General features: G+C 27.1%; 1 pseudogene; it reads left to right on the top strand.

Annotated features, from left to right (window-relative positions):
- The first annotated feature begins 103 nt into the window (after positions 1-103).
- LOC111287364 (uncharacterized) lies at positions 104-19968 on the top strand (annotated as a pseudogene).
- The last annotated feature ends 1077 nt before the right edge of the window (positions 19969-21045 follow it).

The following is a 21045-nucleotide window of genomic DNA, read 5'->3' as shown; positions in this document are numbered from 1 at the left end:
GGCGATGCTCCCCACATATATATATATCCCTGGATACAGGGTAAGGGTCAATAGATAATCAGCCGTGAATTAGGTTGGAATTGAGTTTATGACACCAAACTACTAAGAAAACCAGTCCCATGAAAAGCATTAAGGCCGCAAAGACCTATGCACCAATTATTCGTCGTTGTTGTCTGAGGATGAACTGTTGTTAAACGTATTTTTGAATCTGAACTTTGAAATGGATTCTTACCCTGGTGTATATTAAACCCCACAGACAAGCTTAGTGACATATCTTTTATTCTTAGAAAACTAGTTGCAAGTTCAAACACTAACAACCAATTGTCCACCTGAATCATCCAACTCACTTTGTTCCTCGCCAGTGGTCAGACATCCTATTTTATTGAACCATTAACAATATAGTTATTTAAAAAAAAAAAAAAAACCACTCATCACCCATCGAAATCTCTACCAACAGGCAACAGCCCCATAACAATAACAAACCAGGCTCAGCTACAAAACATAAGGAGAGAGCAGAAAGAGCGAGCTTTGAATAGGTGAAACACAAACACACCGCCAACAAAGAGAACATCATCATACATCTGTCACCATTATCAATCCTTGAATCAACTTCCGTTTGTTTAAGCAAAAAAAAAAAAAAAAAAAACAGAGTTGTAATGATAAGGGGGAAAGAAGAAGAGAAAAACAAAGGTAAAAGATGTACGTGAGAGCTGTGCCAACTACAGATCTGAACAAGAATACAGAATGGTTCACGTACCCAGGAGTTTGAACCACTTATATCTTGATCGTTTTCTTTTCATGGCTTATCGTCTTTTCTCTCTTTGATCCTCTGTTGGAACCGCTTGGACCATTGTTCATGTCTCCCATTTCTTTGTAAACCCTCTCTTTTTTTCTTCTTTTGATTTCGATTCATAACGTTGGTTTTTTTTTTTCTTGTTTTTTTGGTGCATTTCCTATCTGGTTTTAATTTGATCTCTTTTTTCTTTTTTATTGATGTCTATTTTTCTTAGTGAGAATGTTTTCTTGATGGGGTTTTGGAACGAATTATGGGTTTGATGATTTTCTGAGACTTTTGCAATCAAATAAAATAATAAAGTAAATAGAACTCGTAATCCATAAATTTTGATTCAAATTTTAATTTAATTCTTAAATTTAAAAAAACTTTTAATTAATCTTTAATTATCTAAAATTATTCTAATTTGATTTTTTTTAATCTTTTGAATAGTATAAATTGACTACAAATATCAATTAACATCATGATCTCAACTAACATTTCAAATAAGATCAGGAATTAAAATAGAATTTTTTCAAAATTTAGAGAGTAAAAACAAAATTACTTCAAAAATTTTATAAATTTTATATGTAGTTTGTAAAATATTAAATTTAAAATTGTAAAAATTTAGTTTCATTTTAAAGTATTATTTTCTATCCATACAATATATCTTAAAATATTAAATATTTTTTATTTTCTTTAAATATATTTTATAAAAAATAAATAAAGGAAAAGATAAAAATAATTAAAAAAAACTGATTATATATATTTCCAATATATTTTATAAAATATTATAATTTAAAATATTTTTTAATTTTTATTATAATATAATTTATCAATAAAATAATATTTTTAATAAAAAAATATATTTTTAAAAAATTAAAATTAAGTTAAAATTTTCAAAATAATTTTGTTGAAATTACATATCATTTTAAAAAATTAAGTAAAAATTTTTATTTTGGCTTAAGAAATTAAATAAAAACTCTATATCATGTTAAAATATTATGTAAAAATTTTTCAGATCATTTCAAAAAAAAATTTATTAATCTATTAAAAAATATAAAAATTTTATATTCATATACAATAAAAAATATAATTTAAAATTTTAAGTTTTTCTTTTTTATAAAAAAGTATTCTGTAAAATATATTTAAAAAGAAAAATAAAGGATATTTAATATTTTAAAAAATATAATTTTTGGATAAAAAATATTTTTTATTTTGACTTATGAGTAAATTAATATTTTTAATAATTTTTTGTTTTTAAAATATATTAATTTTTTAAAAAAGGATTTTGAAAATTTTAATTTAATTTTAAATTTTAAAGATCTATTTTCTATTTAAAATAAAAAAATATCTAATAAGTTACATTATAACAAAAAGTATGCAAATATAAATATAAATATAAATTTAATATTTTTATAACACATATATGAAATATATAAAATTTTAAGCTACTTTTGTCTTTGATTCTTAAACTTCGAGAGAATTATATTTTGGTCTTTCATCTGTTATGTGAAATGATAGCTAATGTTATTGCATGGTATCAATTGGCATTTACTATTAATTTAGACGATTCTAAATGAAAAAATTAAAATAAAATAACTTTAAGTAATTAGAGATTCAATTAAAATTTTTAAAGTTTAGAAATCAAAATAAAATTTAGATTAAAGTTTAAGGACTATAGGTGCTATTAACCTAAAAAAATTTCCTTAAAATTTTGGGATTATTGTGGATTAGCTCTGCAATATTGCCTTAACTAGAGAGATTAATTACAGGTACCTTGAATTGCTCCTTTGGGAGAGGAATAGTAAAAAGTTTCAATTTTGAGTTTGTGCTTGGCGGAAAGTCTATGTCTATGATTACAACTACTCAAATAATTTCTTGATAGTATTAATTTATGTTGTTTCTTGTATTTGTGAATTAATAATATAGTGTTGTCTTTAGTTTCTTGGCCTTTGTGATGCTATTGCCTATATGGCTACATCTCCAAGTGTATTACAGTTCAATTAGATAAGGAGGGGAAAAGTTTCAGCACCAACTACACTATTACTTGGGTATGTGTTGGATTGATGTCTTTGATCTCTAGATACTAATAGACAAATACTCTTAAAAATTATATAATGAGATGACTCAGTACTTTTCTTGGTATTATTTTAGGTTAGGCATGCTACAACATGTTATTTATGAACAAGTGAATAAACCATAACTCTTGAAACTTTTTTTTCTTTTCATTTTCACTACAAGGGTTTAGGTTTTTAGTGACATTTTTTTTAATGTTTAGCGACGTTTATAAATGTTACTAAAAAATTTACAGCGTTTTTGAAAAATGTCAATCAAAGTGCCTACTATACATGTATCGCAGAACATAACGATATTTTAGTAAAAGTGTCTCGATATTAACGACGTTTGTATCTGAAAACGCCACTATATTAATGACGTTTGTATTTTTGAGACGTCACTAATTTAGTAATGTTTTTATGAGAAAAATACCGTTGCTTTTGTGACATTTGTATAAAAAAAAAGCTATTATTTTAACGGCATTTTCTAGTAAGAGTGCCATTACTTTTAATTGCATTTTATAATACAAACGTCACTAAATTATTCATTTAGCAACATTCTTAAATGCAAACGCCGTGAAATTAAAAAATATATTTTTTTAAATAAAAATTTCTGTTAATATTTACTATTTTCATAAATGATCTTAAATTCAAAAATTGAAATTAATATAAACTTAATTTACGTTCAAATATGTATCTAATTAAACATAAAGTTTGATAATTAATATAATAACATTCAAATATTTTTAATACATTAACAAAATAAAAATTAAAATATATGAAATTGCTGACTGTATAGATTTTGAAGGCTGCCAATTGATGAAGGAATTTTTTTACCTTGATCACTAGCGTACTTAAGAACCTACTGAATAATACCATACAATATCAGACACTTCATTGTAAGCTTTTTTTATATTAAAAATATAAATATTTACTAAATATAATACCTGAGTTGGTAGACCATTACGATCAATTACTGAAAATTATTGTTGCACAAAATTCATAAGATGATCGAATCAATCATGCAACTGCTGAAATTTTACATGCTTTTGTTCCATTCTAGCATTTTTTTTCTCAATTTTGTCATGCTCTTGTTCTCTTTCTGCTTCCATTTACTGAAAACGTTGTTGCATAATTTGTAACTAATTTTTCAATATTGAAATGTCTCGCGAAAATTAACTTGCTAAGAATGTAAATTATTGAGAGCTATGTCCATAGTAGGTAGATAGTGTTGGACCCAATCCAAGGCTTCAGACCCGTCCATGCCTTTCTTTTCCAGCAACTTCTATGAATATCCAATTTTTCAATTCTTGCACGTTGAGAGAACCATCAGATGCTACTTCAATCTCAGCAGCCATTTTTTCTTCCATTTTCTCCTATAAATTTGTCATATACAACTATCAAGTTTAATGATTAATTGATAATATGTTAAAAAGAGTAAATATTTACTTTTTGTTAAAATAGATATTACAAATTACCATAATTTTTTGTGTTTCAACATTCATATAAAATTCATCTTTTTTATGTGTGTTAAGCAAAAAAGTTTCACACGTCTAATTTTACCACCCATCTCATTCTCCTATACAAGAATATATGTTATTCGATATGATACATATCAATTGTAACTTATTCATGCATATCAAGCCTGTCAATCAAGTTCAAAAATTTTGAATAATTTTAAAATCATATATTTATATTTCGACCCATTAACAACACAATAATCTTAAATAGATGCAAATCATAAAAGCATTTTGGGCTTTCACACATATCGATCATAGAAATCAGATTCAATTATTTGGACAAGTTTAATATCATGGATTGAAGCCATTCAAACTGTTGAAAGCCATCCAAAAGTTTAATTTGTTTATTTGCCTTTTATATGTAAAAATAGTCCCAAATAGACATAAACGATAATTTTTTCACCCATATCAACAGTAGAAACCAAGTTCAATCAATTGGACAAGTTTAATATCAAGTATTAAAACTATCCAAACTATTAAAATACAATAATAACAACAAATTTGTATTTTTACCTAAATAGACAAACAATAACTTTTTCATACATATCATCCGTGTCAACTAAGTTCAAAACTTTCAATAAGTTTAATATCATGTATTGAAACTATCAAAATTATTAAAATAGAACAATAACTATTAATTTGCATATTTACCTTTTAATGGCTCAAAACGTTCAGTCATTGGAATAAGTTTAAAATCATAAACTTACTATTTCTTTTTGCTTTCTTGCAAAACTTTTTTATTTACTTGTGTGGCTATATTTTTTTTGCTTTCTGCTATCAATCCAATCTGTTCTCTTTTCTGTCATAAAAATTAATTGCATATATGATAGAAATACAAATATTACCAACTTAAAGCATAAAACACTATCATCATTTCATTTTACTCTACAAAGTTATAAATTAGTACCTCTCCTTTTCTTGAGAATCAAAATCTAACTAATTGTTCATATTGCCACTTAATCACATTACGAGCTAGATTTTTCATCATTGCCTCTACAGTAGTATTTCGATCGAAATATTTATTCTTCAAATTATGCTTATAATCTTTTCATTTCTTTTTCAATGACTTAAGCACAAATGAAGTTGGTATTTTAAGTACAAATCTTAACTGTAATAATACAGTAAGAAAAGTTTGAATAAGTAAACAAATGTAAAATAATTATATTTTTATATGTAATTATTTATACTAATACCTCAATAAAGTTTAAAGCATCAGCCTTGACTTCTTTTGAAACTTTATGCCATGTTTTATAATGAATAGGCAATTTCATTCTATTACAGGCAAGCATGCCTAGAAATCTAGCCAACAGTTGAGCCTCTTCACCAATTAGTTACCTATCAAAGTTTGCAAACACTACAATACGCTAGTTCGGAGGTAGTGCAAATAATTCCTTCAAAGTTGTCTGGCCTCTAGTCCTCCGTTGACAATTGTTATCAATTACAACGAATAAAAAATAAATTTGTAAATTGGCAATACTTTTATCATTATACTTGAATTCTAAATATGGGGTATATGATACCTGTATTCAAATTTAAAGCATAATCAATTGACATGATACTATCTAAACCTAGACCTTCCATATTGTCAGATCCAATATTAGTTGAAGGGTTATAAGTGATAGAGTTAGATCTAACAGTACGTTTATTTCCCTCCAAAGGATTCAGTCCATACCCAATATCAATAGGTGTCACAAACAGTTCTGAACTAATATTTCTTATATGTATTCCTTTCAATCTACTCCTCTGCATTATAGCTTACCTGCATCATAAAAGCTAATATAGAAAAGATATTAGTTTAAAACATATATAAAGACACTGAAAAGTTAAGAAATCACAACCTACGATATATAAAGAACATATCGATTTAATTAATCAAAAGATAATTATGATTTACAATAAATAAATATACAATAGCGAATGCGACATTAATTACATACAATCATTTACTCCATTATGTCTTAAACACTCGAATTATAAAATATAAATGCACCATTTCATGGTTCATAAATGTCTTCAATAACATCTTTGTGAACCCACTGATCGTAGGTACTAAAGATATTTTCATCCAAAATTTGTTCAACAAAATGATAACATTCAGTTCCATATTCAACATCATCTCTGGTATCTAACCTCATATCAAATAAGTTTTTAGGTGAGTTTCGAAGAACAACAAACCAACCTAATTCTTTGGAATCTTCAGAATAACAATTTGTTTGACTTGAGATGAAAAAGTATAAGGTTTATCGATGCGTTATTGTCCAGTGTAAATTAATCGAAAAAAATTCACAAGTGTAAATCTATATTGATCTTTTTTAATATCCCTCGTACTATTAACATTAGCCCAATCACACCGAAATAAGATAATTTTTCACTTGTCATAATAATTTAACTCAATGATATCATTAATCATGTTATAATAGTCAACATTTCTCTCTAAAAGGTTTGCGTCCCTAGCACTAGCATAGCTAGTAGTTGATAAAGTAACAACTCTTGAATTTTGTGTACTTCTAAATCCCTAACGGGATTTAGTGTGAAATCTAAATCCATTGATGATGAAACCTTTGTATCATTTCACAATCTTGTTTAGACATTGTGAAAGACACTTCACCTCTTCACTAACAAGCCTTCCACTCCAAACCTATAAAAGTAGAATAAATATATATGTTATTAATATTAGTTATACCGTAAGCATTCTATATAGATTTCTCATAATGGAAATTATGGCATTACTTACAGTTGCTCATGACCATTCATAAAAGTTTTTGATGAACAACTTATCAAGCTGTCGAGGGTTTGATCGTCGATAATGTGCAAGAGCTCTCAAATTATTTCTATACTCACTACAAAGCATCATGATAAAGTATTAAGAATAAAAAAAAAAGACAATAAATTATGCTTAATGTAATGAATATTTTTTTTGTTAAAAACTTACATGCGAAACGATTCAATTGAGTCACGATGAAAAAGAAATATCAATGTGCTTGTGCCCAAGATTTATCATCTAACTCCATCATTTCAGCTTTACCTATTGGTTGTCCAAAACTTTAAAAAAGATAATTATAAACAGAGTCAGTATGCTGTATACCAACATTTTTCGATGGTCTATTAAATCTCGTTTCAACATCTTTCAAATAATAAGAACGAAATGTCATACACTCTTCTGCTAAATATCATTTAGTAATAGAACCTTTCGAATAGCATTTGTTTTGACAATAAAATTTTAACCTCTCTAAAAACCTATAGCATAAAACATTAGTCATATATATTTTTAAGTAGAGTGGCATGATCATCAATAAAAATCTAATCAATCTATTAACAAATAATACCATTCGATAGGATACATCCATTGATAATAAATTGGCCCATCGACTTTTACTTCATATGAAAAGTGGATAACCAAATGCTTCATAATAGTAAAGAAGTTTGGAGGAAAAATCTTTTTTAAATGGTATAAAGTAATCACGACTTGATCTTGAAGTTTGTCAAACTCTTCCATATTCATACATTTACCACATAGAAATTTAAATATGTTACTTAATTTAATTACCATAGAAGTGACTTACTTTGATATTAATGAACATAAAGCAATTAGAAGTAAGTCTTGTATCAAAATGTGAAAATCATGTGACTTTAATGAAGAAAATTTTCACTCATTCAGATTTATACATCTCGATATATTGATGTATAGCCATCCGAAACTTTGACATTTTTTAAAACCTTGAAAAACATATCTTTTTCAGCTTTAAAAATCCCAAAACAAATAGCAGGCAATTGATATTTGTCATTAAGAAGCAACTTTGAATGAAAGTCAAGGTGAATCCCCATATTAACTAGGTCAAGTTGACTCTTTAAGTCATCATTTAATCTTCTATTCATATTGAAAATTGTTCTGATAAAATTTTCACAAACATTTTTCTTTATGTGCTTCAAATCAAGGTTATAACGTAATAAATTATATTTCCAATAAGGTAACTCAAAAAAGATACTTTTTTTTTTTCACAATTCAAACTCATTTGGGTCATCTTTTTCATCGTCCTCTTCATCACTTTGAACATTAAGATCACCAACTTCAGTATCAGTATCACTAACTTACGTAATATGAGGTCAAACACCTTCAAAGATGTCACTTACTCTTTTCTTTGATAGAGTCATTTTTCCATAAGTAAAATTGATATCTTTTAACTTTGACAAGATATTAGACCCACTAATGGGTAAAGATGATCTATTCAACTCTTTAGTACTATCAAAAAGATATTTTTAGAATCTAAATCAATGATTATCATCTAACCATTAACGATATCCCATATAATAAAACTTTCTACTATTATGTAATCACTTTGAACATGTCTGTACAACATAACATGGACAAACATAATGATCTTTTGTACTTTAATCAGATAAATTTTTATAAGTAAAAAAATCGTTGATAGTCCGTAATAAAGCAGTATGCATATTAAAGTTTTCTTTTTTTGATGCATCATAGGTCTCAACTCCTTTTCATAATTATTTTAATTCTTTAATAAGAGGTTGTAAGTAGATGTCTATATCATTACCTGGATCTTTTTTCTCGAGAATTATCATAAACAATATAAATGATTATTGTTTCATAGCAATCCATGGTGACAAATTGTAAAGAATCAATACAACTAACCAAGTACTATAAAAAGTATTCATCATTTTGAACGGGTTGAATCCGTCAATGCTAGTTTAAACATAACATTTTAAGGATCAGATGTAAAGTCTGAAAATCTAGAATGAAATGATTTTCATGCCAAAGAATCTGTAGAATACCTCAATGATCCATCATCTGCCCACTTCTCATGATGCCATTTCATTGAATCTACAGTTTTGAAAGACATGAAGAGTCATTGAAGTCTTGGTATTAATACAAAATAGCGTAAAACTTTAACAAGCTTCTTTTTAACATAGACCTTATCACCATCCTTATTTAACCTTTCATCAGGGTTTTTGTCCATCTAACGAGAAATACCACATAAATGACAAGATTCTTGATTTTTTCTATCACCCCAATACAACATGTAATCATTGGGACAGCTATGAATTTTTTCATATTCGATACCTAAATCCTTGATCATCTTTTTTTTTATTTTTTACATGATTCAGAGATTTTTGTAAAAAGAAACATTTCTTTCATAAACTCTAATAATAAAGTCAGAGAGTTTTTCATCCATCCACATAAGCATTTCAAGTGAAAAAAATAAACACATAAAGATAACCTTAAATGCTTCAATCCTTCATAAAGTTTTTCATTCATATCCTTAAGTAACCTATAAAACTTTGATGCTTCTCTTTTAGGTTGTTGGTCATGTACACCTATCCTAAGTTCACCAAATTCATTCATTTCAATATTGCACTGATTAAATCCTTCATTTTGGGGAGAAAGATTATGAAAATATCGTAACATGCTTTCAATGTCATCTGCTATAAAAAGATCATGTTGATATTTGAGAGCCCTTGAAGTTGAAAAAATTTTAGTAGAATACTTAATGGTACAGACTCTCCATAAAAATACCAATTAATATATCTTGAGAGAAATTCAATACAAATTAAATGTTCAAAAATAACTTGACGCGTTTGCCACTTGATATTAGCACACTTCACACATGAGCATAATATCATATTATCTTCACTTGTATTCTTAAATGCAAAATTAAAAAAAAAAATTTCACTTCATTTTTGTACTCTTGATTTAATCTTGACTTTTGCATTCAACTCTTATCCATTTAGTACTTGCTACATTATCAGACCAAATGCATATAAATAATTTATATAAAAACGAACATCTATAAAACTTAAGTTTACTATGTTTTAAACAAAAGATAATAATAAGACCAGTATTTATAAAAAATGAGAACTCCTTGTTGTGAAGTATTTTATCAACTACCTGATATTATGAATGTTAAAACTCTGTTACTAACATAGACAGTACCAAGAGTATTTGTAGTTGGGGTTGAAATAAAGTGAAATAAGATGGGTTTTAGAGAAAATTATTTAAACCAAAAAGAAAATCACGAATTGTAAAAGTTGAAGGAGTAGTCGAATGAAGTTAAAGCTACAGTAAATAAGTAATGAATAGTCAAAATAAGGTTCTAAAAGATAATGCTCGAATACTAAAAGCTAAAGGAAAGGAAAAGTAAATTGTAGTTGGTCTGAAAAGAGAAATAGTAAAATAATAAAGATGAAGCTTGAAATTGGTGATTGGATGCACTAAGTTTGAAAAAACTTTTATTGGATCGGATTATTGAAGGCGTTTACTAAGAAAAACACATTCAATAAATTTCTTCTAAATATTTTTTGAATACATTATAGGCATCTTCAACAGAGTCATAGTAAAATTGTTTGGGATTATTAAAGGTATTTACACCACAAAAACATATTCACTAATTTCATCTAATTTTTATGGTATATTTACTGAAGGCATTATTTGCATAAAACACATTCAATAATTTTCTCATTTTTATTTGTGAATATCAGTGAAGATGATTTTCTACTAAAAGTGTCTTTAATAATTTCTTTTTAAAAATTATTTAGGATTATTAAAGGCGTCTTCTATAGAAAATGTCTTTAATATTACACTACTAAAATTTTAAGAGATTATTGGAGGCGTTTATTCTAGAAAAATACCTTACATAATTCATTTTATTATTTGAAAAAATTTATTGAAGACGTATTCTAATGTAAAACGTCTTCAATATTTCACTACTCAAATTTAAAAACGATTAGTGAATGCGTTTATTGTAGAAAAACGACTTCACTAATTTCTTTTAATTTATGTACATAATTATTGTAGGCATTTTTTGAGAATAAACGTATTCAATAATTTTTTTAAAAAAATTTTAGTATTATTAAAACCGTCTTGTAGTAAAAAAAGTCTTCAATATTTCACTGCTCAAATTTTAAAACGGTTAGTAAAAACGTTTATTCTAGAAAAATACCTTCACTGATTCCATTTAATTTATGTACATAATTATTGAAGGTATTTTTTCAAAAATAAATGCCTTCAATAATTTCATTTAAAAAATTTTTGAGATTATTAAAAGTATCTTCTAGTGAAAAATACCTTTAATATACCAATACTCAAATTTTAAGATGGTTAGTGAAGGCGTTTATTTTAGAAAAACACCTTCAATAATTTTTTTAAATTTTTTACATAATTATTAAAAGCATTTTTTGATAACAAACGCCTTCAATAAATTTTTTTTCTAAAAAATTTTAGGATTATTAAAGGTGTCTTCTAGTGAAAAACGCCTTTAATATACCGTTACTCAAATTTTAAGACGGTTAGTGAATGCATTTATTCTAAAAAAATACATTTAATAATTTTTTTAAAAATTTGTACATAATTATTGACGGTATTTTTTGATAACAAATACCTTCAATAATTTTTTTTAAAAAAAATTTAAGATTATTAAAGGTATCTTCTACTGAAAAACACTTTCAATATACCAGTACTCAAATTTTAAGATGGTGAGTGAAGGTGTTTATTCTTGAAAAATACCTTCACTAATTCATTTTAATTTTTGTACATAATTATTGAAGGTATTTTTTTTATAACAAACTCCTTCAATAATTTCTTTTTAAAAAATTTTAAGATTATTAAAGGCGTCTTCTACTGAAAAACATCTTCAATATACCAGTACTCAAATTTTAATATGCTTAGTGAAAGTGTTTATTCTAGGAAAACGCCTTCACTAATTCATTTTAATTTTTGCACATAATTATTGAAGGTGATTTTTTAGAACAAATGCTTTCAATAGTATTAAAGGCATCTTTTAGTATTAAACACCTTTAATAATGTTAATGGGATTTTTAAAGGTATTTTTTTTAGAAGAATGCCTTCAATAATTTGTTATAATTTTTTAAAAGAATTTATTGAAGCTATTTTTTGCATAATATGCCTTCAATAATTTCTTTCATTCTTATCACGGAAATATCAGTGAAGGTGATTTTCTACTCAAAACTCCTTCAATAATGTTTTTAGAATTATCAAAGATATTTTTTGAGAAAAAACGCCTTTAATAATTTTTTTTGAAAATTATTTTTTGGATTACTAAAGGTGTCTTTTAGTAAAAAATGCCTTCAATAATCTCCAACTAAAATTTTAAAAGGATTATGAAAGGCATTTTTTCTAAAAAAAATACCTTTAATAATAATTTTTATATTCAGTCCCCTATTTTGAACATCGAAATCACAAACTGTTAGTATAGAGAATGATTAAAAGTTGCATTAATCAACCAAACCAAACCCATAAAAGCATTTCTATTAGAACTTTGATTTCTTTATCCCTATTGTCGCCACCTACCTTCACCAAATCTACGGCGCACGCCTTTCTATTTACCAGTATGTCTTTATTTTTTTTACTGTATTATTTATATTATTCGATAAAGCTATTTTTTTTATTCTTTACTATTTACATATGCGTTTATATATTTTTATTAATTTCACCGTAAGCATAGTCGTCCAAGCACCTTTCATTGCATGTATGCTGTTTCTATGTAGTTTTCTTTAAATATTATGATTTGTTGAACTTTATTGTGTGATATTATTTTGTCGAATGGTATTGTATGATATTGGTATGCTAAATCGTATATTGAATAGCTTGCTGAATGGTGTTTCTGAATGGTTTGTTGAAGGTTATGTCTGAGCACATTACTAATTGGGTTGTTGAATTGTGTTTCTATACATAGTATGGTATTGCTTGTATTTAATTACATACAGTGTTAAATTTAGACAGTCATTTTGTATAATTCGTATAATTATAATCAAAATTATAGGTATTATAGACTCCAAACAACATTATTCTCCTTTTAATGAACATGTGTAAGACACACTTGTAGGCCAAAAAAGAAAAGGAATGGACCTAAATAAACAAATTAAAATGAGTGACATAAAAATTCATGTTGATTTCAATCAAAGTGGACAGCCTATGTCTGAAGGAATTGCCAAGTTGGCTACTCATATTGGAATCGTCGTCCATAGTAGGATTTTAATTACGTACACTAATTGACGACGAGTTTCTGAGGATCTAAAAGATGATATATAGTAGTCGGTTGTGATATGTTTATTCAACTATTTCGTAAACTTGGTTAAATGATCATTTAATTGAAATTCAATGTGTTCATACTAATTATGTTATCTTATTTAAGAATGGTTCGACATCCTAATTGACTGTAAAAAAGTTGTGTTGCAATCTGCTGGGAAACCATTTAAAAACTTTAAAAGTAGATTGACAACCCAATATATTTTACTGTTGGCTAATCAAGGTGATGTATTGGTTATTCCACCTGCGTCATATGTAGATGTAATAAGTGTTGAAGATTAGACAAATTTTGTTTAATATTGATTTTTAAAAGATTTCTCAGTATGCAAACCCATTACCGAAAAATTATTTATAAGTCTTTATACAATATATCCTTTGATCTTCATATGTGATTGACATAATTTCTTTCTTTTGTAAAAAATTAAAAAAAACCAATGAAACATTCGGGCCAAACAACAATATCATCATCAAACAGCAAGAAAGGGATATGCAAATGTGAAGTATGAACTTGTATGTATTCATACACTTATTTTATACTCATTAATGAATATTTATGAACATTAATTTCATACATTCTGATTCTTATATTACGATAATTTAATAGGAATTAACGAGCTTTGGCACTGAAGCTTTCATATGGGATATCTGAAAATAAGGACATCTACGAAAAAATAGATCTTTTAGAGATAAAGCAACTGAAAAAATAAAAAAAAATTTGTATGTATAACTATTTTTTTAATATCATGTATGAATGGCATTGTGGTTGTATGCATGATTTTATACTAGCTTGTATGGATTTGTTATTACAGCCCATCTTATTATTGTCTATCAGAATGATTATGCTGTCAAAATTCAATCTAGTAAGCTAGTAACCCAATATGGTGAAGATCCATTGTCTTTAGTATTAGGCACTAAAGAAAAGCCTGGTCGGGTTCGTGGGATTGGTAAATTTATCTTGCCATCAAAATTTTTTAGTAATCAACCTAAAACCTCGTGAATGAGAAATACACAATATGAAGTAATCATTGAGTAACAACAGCAAAGAATTGATGACCATGAATAGCGCCTTAATGAGCAATAACAAAGACTCATTGCTTTGAAGGCTATGTTGGTAGCAATGTAGCATAACATACCAATAAGCCAGCTTGATAGCATCATCCATGTAGGATAAAGCTTCCATTGCAAGTCAGGTAGTGAACCCAACTTTTGCTACCACCCATGAAGTATGATTTTGTTTATAAGTTTAATATTAATTTGTTTATTATATTTATTGATTTAATTTTAATACTTATATTTCATTAAATATTGTAGCAAGATGTTGGAACTCAGAGTATGATCTTTGCTCAAGCTACCATGGATAAGTTATCTAATTATTCGCTGGAGCATTTATCCAGAGGAAACTTCATAACCATTGAGTCTAAGAAAGGGTTATTTGATAAACTATCATTTTTTTTATTGGTATAGAGAAGGTTAACAAATTTTGTGAACTAGATAAATTATCAGCTATTGATATTGTTACTTATATGAAGTTAGCTTATAAATACAAATATACACATTCAATATGTATTAATCTATATTATAGTGTAATACTAACTAGCATTGTTGATTGTTATCGTGTAGCTTCCTATATAGAGAGCTCAATGGAAGATAGTTGAACAATAAATTTAGATTCGTTGACTCCAACTTCATTAGTGAGCATAGTGGCACAGTCATTTATCGTACCAATCATGTGATTGAATACATGAAAAGATCGACTGATTATTATTTACTTTCGTATAATGCGCAGTGAGTTATATTTCCACCTTAATTATTCTAACCTTACCCAAATTTGATCTGATACGTAATCTGAGTATATCATTGTTATTATTTTACAATCATCATTAGGTGTTTATTGTGATTTACACCAAATCCTTAATGCCATACTTACTTAATTCAATTAATCTAATGGTTATGCCTAACCCCGATATTCAAACTTTTATAAAGAGGTATTACACTTTATTTTATTATATATCTTTTTTTTCTTCATAAGTAATTTTATTTATGTATTAAGTAATTATTTTCTTTTCAATTTATGGTAATATCTGCATTCGATAAGAAGACAAAGAAACCAAAGTGAGTGTCATTATCGATAAATGTAAAATTTATTCTTTTATGCTGAATTTGTGTAAATAAATGTATCCTAAACCCACTCAATTTAATTTTCAAGTACCTCATCAACCCGATAATATTGAATGTGGATATTATGTCTTTTGTTTTATGTGAGAGATAGTTTTATATGATTTTATGATCACACCATTCAAGATTAATATAAATTTCATAAACTTGTTATATCTTCAAAAAAATAAAAAGCTAAATTATGTTCTCATTTATTAACATTTACTTCTGATATTTTTTTTAGTGAGAGAGTAAAAAAAGCTTCACGGTAGAGGAACTAGATGAAGTCTGTAAAGAATGGTGTAAGTATGTATTATCATTTATCAATGTTGATAGACCTTGAGGTTAGACATTGTTGGTTGAATGTTAATATATGAGGAATAAATTGTTACAATGTTTTTAACATGCCATGTTGAATGAAAAATTTAAGTTTGTAGATTAGGATATTGGTTTAATATTATTGGTATACTTAATGTGAACACACACTGTGTCCTTAATATATTATTGAGTACGATTATTTTAAAAAAATATATTAATATGATAACGTTATCAGTTTTAAATTAGGATGTGTGGTCAATTTATTGAAATACAACAATGTTCATTATATAAATTTCAAAATGTAATTCGTAGTATCATATATATAAACCAAATATTTTTTGAGCATAAATATACAATTGACTTTAAATCTTTTCTGGGCATAAACCTACAACTAACTTGACATATACAATATCAAAAATATTTTTTAATGGGATTAATGAAGGTATTTTTAGCAAGAAAATACCTTGAATCATCCTCAACAAAATGTTATTGAAGGCATTTTTAACCAAAACCTCCTTTAATAATCCCATCTAAAAAAATATTATGTGGAATATTAAAGGCATTTTGGGTAAAAAACACCTTTAAGAATCCGTTCAAACTCTTTTGTATGGATTATTGAAGGCATTTTAAAAAAAATTACTTTTAATAATACCAACTAAAAATTGATTAAATGGATTATTGAATGTGTTTTCGGTCAAAAACACCTTCAATAATTCATTTCATATTTTTTGTATAGATTATTAAAAGCATTTTTTTTTATCATAAATGCCTTGAATAATTCCTAACAAAATGTTATTGAAGGTTAAAAAACTATCTTTAATAATCCGACCATTCAAATTTGTGGAGTATTAAAGGCGTTTTGAGCCAAAAATGCCTTTAAGGATCCATTTCAACTTTTATGAATTATTAGTTGGAATGAATTCTTGAAGGTGTTTTTGACAAAAATCACCTTTAATAATCCAACTAAAAATTTATTGATTAGATTATTAAAGGCGAGATTGGCCAAAAATGCCTTCAAGAATCGGTTTCATATTTTTTCTATGAATTATTAAGGGTGTTTCTTTGCTAAAAACACATTCAATATTCTCTCCAAAAGTTTTTAAAGCAATTGGTAAAGGTGTTTTTGCCCAGAAAATGCCTAAAATAATCAATTACAAATAATCTCTACAAAAACTCAAAAAGGCTAAATGAGGGATCAAACCTACCACCTTATCGTTAACATCCGTTCGATTCAAAATTTTTTATATGATATTTATTGAAGGTATTTTTTACAAAAAATACTTTCAATAAGCTTGTGAAATTTTTTGGTGGAATTATTAAAAGCATTTCTTGTAGAAAACGCCTTCAATAATCATATACATTTTTTTATAAGAGGACTATTGAAGGCATTGTCTGTCAAAAATACCTTCAGTAATTCTCTATCAATTTTTTAACGAGATTATTGAAACCATTTTCTGCCAAAATAACCTTTAGTATTCATTCAAATTTTTAAGATAGGATTATTCAAGACATTTTAATCGATAAATGCCGCTAATATCAAGTTTTGGGTGACGTTTATAAGTAACAGCATCGCTATTTGAATATTTAGTGGTATTTTGATAATAAATGCCTTAAGTTTTATAAAAACACGAAAGCTAACGACGTTTGTAAGTGAAATGTTGCTATAAAACTGTCACTAATCTTTCATTTTCTTATAATGTTTTAAACAAAAAGTAATTAATAAACTGAATTTTCTATTGGAAATTCTGTGCATCAACTATTTCAAATTAGCTTGAAATGGTATATTCCTACTAAGTTGCATGCCTACAAGAGATGGATTTTTGTCCTTTTTCTTTGTCTTATGTGAAGAAGTCTTGACTAATACCCTAATTCATCAATTAGTATACTTAGGCATCATGAGTTTCTAAATCCATTGTTTCTCAACCTCTTGGGATGGTTGTAAAGGGCTAATCGATCTTTACATTGTTAGAGTAAGTGTGTGTTTTCCACCCTTTAAGAATTGATTAGACAACATCTATGCTATCAACTTGTCATAAATTGTTTTTATTTTTCATGATTCTAGTGCAAAACTTTGCTTGTTTTCTCGATAGCATTGTATGTGTGGATGAATGGACATTTGAATTTTAAGTCATAAGGATATGCTCAGTAGCAAATTGAATGAGCCATAATAGTACACCTTTGATTACCAACATTTGTCAATGTTTTGGTATGTCCCCTTGATAGCTCTTTTTTCTGCCTTTTAAAGAGTGGAAGAAGGCACATATTTCACCTATGTAGTTGAAAATAATTTAATGTTGATGAACCACAAAATCTCTTCCCTTTTCCCCATATATTTGCTTGTCATTATTATACCTAACACTATGTTTGGATTGAGGGGAAGGAAAAAAAAAAGGAAAAGAAAATAAAGGAAAGTAATGAAAACAGAAAAACCTTTTTTTTGTTTAGATAAACTTTTCATTTAAAAGAAAGAAAAGAGGTAAAAACTCAATATTCTTTAGTTTTCCTTATAATCCTTAATACCCAATTTGGGAGAAAAGCTAAGCAAAGCAAAGTTAAAAAAAAAATTATTTTTATAAAAAAACTATTATATCCATATTTTTATTATGAGATTATATTTGATTATATAACTAACATTTCCTATAAAAATAAATTTTTATGAGTATTTTATATAACATTACAATTTATAAATATTTTATGATTTTTCAAGTTTTAACAACAAAACAAGCCAAATTATTGTCAGAATAAATTAAAAGACTGAATTAAAAATAAAATTAAGAATAAATCAATAACTAACTAATACATTTTATCGTATTAAACATGCTCAATTTTGTTTAGAAAGATTTATTTATACAAGTTAGCTAGTATAAAGATATATTTATATATTATATGTTACTTTATAAAAAAAAAAGTTATAATTGAAAAAAGTACTATAATGAAATATTTCCTTTCATTTTCACTATTTATCCAAACAATGGTAATTAGAATTTCTTTTCTTTCTTTTCCTATATTAATTTTAACTATCCAAACAAATGGTACATGTACCATTTTCTTTCTTTTAAAAAACTTTAATTTTCTTTCATTTCCTTTCCTTTCATTTATTTATATATATCTAAACATAGCGTTAAGATAGAGTCAAGAAATTATTGTCTTCACTTTTTGCTACAACAATTACAAATGCTATAGTATCCATTTTGTTATCAACGTTACAAGCTATGTTTTTTAATGAGTTTGTTATGCATGGATTTGTTGGAAATAGTGACTCAAACCTCATAAGAAATTTATTTAAGATTTGTTAAATATTACTAGATGAATAAAAAGATTTGTAAAAGAAAAATTCTAAGAGAAAAGAGATTCTTAATAGGTAAGTTTGACTTACAGTAAAAGAATTCTAAGAGAAAATGGATTATTAACAGACAAGTTTGTATGCTTATAAATAGATGAAGTCTCTATAAATTTAGGTATGAAAAAAATATATGAGTTATAGACTTTTATGGGATAGACACCCTATAAGATTACTAAAGATTTATATCTTATGGATGTCTTATAGGTATATATAACTGTATGTCTATGAGTGGACTAAATAAGACTGAAATGATCCATATAGGTATGATGTATGAGTGCATATGAATATATGTTTGTTCGTGTTGAAATGGTGCACATAAGTATGTGTTTGCTTGGGTTAAAAATATTTCATAGGACTATAAGTGATTGAAAATATCTATGGGTATTGGTTATAAGTGTTTAATTTGATTGTATGTTTGTAATTCTCTATAACTAGTTGATTTTATTTTTCATCCGTAGATATAGATCGATTGAACCGTATCACGTTAAATTATTATCTTTTATGTGATTGATTAATTATTAGATTATGCACCGCTGGCTTGATTGGATAAAGGTTTTTTGCCTAACAGAATTCACATCTTACCTTAGGTCACGTATCAGTTCTTTCACCGGAAAAAAGGAACACCATTCTCTGATGACTAAGGTATGAGGTATCTACAACGGTTTGACGTGGTGGGAGCAAATAGACAATGGCAATTCACTTGCAATAGGAAGTTTTTGACCGTTGTACCTGTTGTGCTGTAAGTGTTCAATTTCCACTATAAAAAGCCTTTAACGGAAATTGGAAGCAACAATATGAAATATTTTTAATTCCCGGATACGTTCATTTCTCTAAAAAGTAAATGCAACGAGGGTTTCCCGTTTTATTTGATTCAGATGTACACCTTCTGTTAGATGCCCACTGAGATATGGTCAAACATTGCCAACATCCATGAATGTCTAGTATACATATCTAATCGATTTACAATTGTACAAAGGATTAGTTGACAAAGGACAGTTTCTTGGAAGGCCTAGTATACATATTTAGACCTCCTCTCTGCCCATCCACTAGTGCAATTGTGGATACCTTGGTCAGCCACTTCTTCCAAGATCAATGACTTCCCTTTGGGAAGATGAATCTCCATTGGTATAAAATTTCTACCCAATTGCATTAAGTACGTTGTAGCTTACATTGCTTTACATGAAAGAAAAAGTTAAATACTTCCTATCTGTTGGATGACATCTTACAGAAAAGTTTCAAACAGTATGACATCTTGCTTAGGTCATTTGAATTTGAACTGTATATTTTTTGTCGCACACTTGATTCTTCTGTCAGTTCATTATTGTCTTGACATTTGGAAGTGCTTCTTGCATTGTCTTTTCGAAGGATGACATTTAACAGTTGATTGAAAAAGCTCACACATCACTCACCAGACACTTCTTTGCTCTTTCATGATGAGTTCATCACTTTTCTGCATATTGAACAAGCTGTTTATTGCTGCCATATTTGTTGTATGGCTCTTAAATGGAAATTTTGTAGCAATTTGTTACCTTAGATAAGAGAACTGTGATGTGATGCAAGACATAATACAATAACTTTGATATATATATATATATATATTATCATGGTTAATGCAATCCTTCTCTTACCTACATTATTTCTGCCAGGTATCTTATCGCCTCACACACAACAGATTATCAAAACCCGATGCTTTTCTTCAACACATTGGCTGTTTTTGTGCTTGTGGTTGCAAAGTTCCCTAACATGCACAAGGTCCGTATATTTGGAATCAATGCTGATCATTCATTGATCTGCGAAGGAATCCACGTCCGGTTTCTCTA

Source organism: Durio zibethinus, chromosome 17, assembly GCF_047325235.1.
Source record: "Durio zibethinus cultivar Kanyao isolate XHJ-2024 chromosome 17, ASM4732523v1, whole genome shotgun sequence".
Taxonomy (NCBI): Eukaryota; Viridiplantae; Streptophyta; class Magnoliopsida; order Malvales; family Malvaceae; genus Durio; species Durio zibethinus.
The sequence above is the reverse complement of the archived record's forward strand: the minus strand, read 5'-3'. Positions and strand labels throughout refer to the sequence as shown.